We start from the raw sequence: 2,201 nt of genomic DNA, 5'->3' as shown, positions 1-2,201 counted from the left end.
GTGGCCTCTATGCAAAGGGTTTGCCAGATAAAATACAAAACGTCCCGTTACATGTGAATTTTATATAAATGGCAAATCATTTTTTAGTATAATGTCCCATGCAATCACTGGGCATCCCATATTTTTACTTGCTAAAAGTGATGACTAGGGTAGAAGAGAGCGAAAAGATGATCCAGGCAGGAGCAGACGTTATTTATTGGGAAGAAACAAAACTTTGTGATGTGTGGGTCATTACAAAAGTTTTGAGATACAGAAAAATCAAGAAACGTAAAATCTGCATGGATGGAAATAAATGAAGCCCTCCCAGCCACACTGATAAGCTAAGCAAGGTGAAATATACACAGGGGAATCAGAAAGGATGCTGCTGACTGTGTTTCTTAGAAGTGAATAATGGACCATAGCACAGTCTGTCTCAAAACTTTCATGGTGACCCACGTATAAAGAAAGGGGGGCAATGCTGATTATGAACCATCCCTACCCATGGCTGGGAACCTCAGCTTCCTGTTCTGGTCAACCCTTCCACCCCAACTGATTCTTAGAGTCCTCAAACTTGGGGTATAAGGTGAGTCCACACAGAACTACATATAATACATTCAGATGTTTGACCAAGTTTTAAAAACAGGCTTCCTGTGCTTGCTTCGGCAGCACATACACTAAAATTGGAGTGATACAGAGAAGATTAGCATGGCCCCTGCGTGAGGATGACATGCAAATTCATGAAGCGTTCCATATTTTTTATGAAGGGGGAGACGAGAGGGGAGGGGGGAGATCAGATCAAGGGAGGATGAATGGTGGGATCACACCTATGGTGCATAATGCAAGGGTACATGTCGGATCTACTAAGTATAGAGTATAAATGTCTTAACACAATAATTAAGTAAATGAGGTGAGGTATATATTAATCAGTGTGATGTAAACGCTCCTAATTCTATATGAAATCAGCACATTGTACCCCATGAATGCATTAATGTATACATGATCTCTGTGCTTATGATTTATTTCCTGAATGTATTTATCTTCATTCGTTCTTTACGAGCTTTTTATTTCTAGTCCTTATCTTAAACATTGTTATTGTTATTAAATTTTAAGCCTTTTTAATTTTGTGAAGGCAAAAAGTGGAAACCTAATGAACACATGTATATGTAAAAAAATAAATTAATGAATTAATTAAATTAAATACATTTAAAAAAAAAAAAACAGGCTTCCTGGGGAAGTTTCTAGAACTGTTCTGTACACGGACTGTGCTGGGGGTTATACAAATCTACCCAAGTGTTAAAATTCAGAGAAGAATATATTAAAAAGTCAATTTCACTCTATGTTAATCAATTTTTCTTAAAAGTGTTTGTAGTTCTTGCTTCTTATAGAGAACTCATAGTTTACCCTGCATGCCAGATAAGTAGCAGCCTTGACTCTGACCTGAGACTGTGTTTTTCTCATAGGGTCCAGACCCCAGAAGGCCCTCCCTTCTATCACAAATGGGTTTCTGGCAAGCCTCTCCTACCCATTCACCCGACATACCTAAACGTATCTGCATCTCACTTAGCTTCAATCTGTACCTACTCCACCCCACACCCATACCTACATACCACTGTCTTTATAATTTAATTGAAAAATATATATGCTGTGAGTGATGGAAGTGAAAACGGGTGGCCCGGGCTGGAGGGGGAAGGGAAGGTGGTTGAGACAGGGAATGAATCCAGCCCATACTGCGTTAAAATCTGTGCTATGTTTGGTTTGGCCACACAGTGTTTAAATTGTTGTGAGCGTTTAAACATCAACAGACTTCCTTCAAATGTTGGATTTCCATGTTCTCTTGAAAAAGGAGATGATTCTGGGCTCGTATTCCCAGAGTACCAATGGGCTGGAGCTGGCTGCTGCCTGTCCCTCAGGAGGCTGTACCCCACCAGCACCCTCCCAGCCACTGCAGTCCCCAGTGCTCAGCCATGTCAGCCTGGCACCTGTCCACATCCAGAGTCTTAACCCCTGATGAAAGGTATTCCAGGGTGTCTGGCATGTGCACACTCTCAGGACCTGGGAGGCCTCCCTCCCTCCCCTGAAGAAAAGCTGCAGGATTAAGTTATCATCTCCTCTGCTCCCTGAAGCCTTGGGTGCCCTGTCTCCCTACAGGGGAGTGACCCACTTCTGCTGGGGAAAGCCTGGAAAAGGCCCCCTCCCCTGGGAGGCCAGGCTGCTGATAGTCT

General features: G+C 42.5%; 1 protein-coding gene and 1 non-coding gene across 4 annotated transcripts in view; one reads left to right on the top strand and one right to left on the bottom strand.

Moving 5' to 3' along the window:
* The window catches only part of AKAP2 (A-kinase anchoring protein 2), a 478,916-nt gene that overhangs the window by 326,580 nt on the left and 150,135 nt on the right, over positions 1–2,201 (bottom strand). The window lies entirely within an intron of this gene.
* Positions 630–736, top strand: LOC111723690. Its single transcript, XR_002772184.1, has one exon. It is a non-coding gene; the product is annotated as a U6 spliceosomal RNA (small nuclear RNA).

The sequence above is a fragment of the Otolemur garnettii genome, unplaced genomic scaffold (assembly GCF_000181295.1).
Source record: "Otolemur garnettii isolate 467f Iridium unplaced genomic scaffold, OtoGar3 scaffold00014, whole genome shotgun sequence".
Classification (NCBI taxonomy): domain Eukaryota; kingdom Metazoa; phylum Chordata; class Mammalia; order Primates; family Galagidae; genus Otolemur; species Otolemur garnettii.
This window is presented reverse-complemented; position numbering and strand designations above follow the sequence as displayed.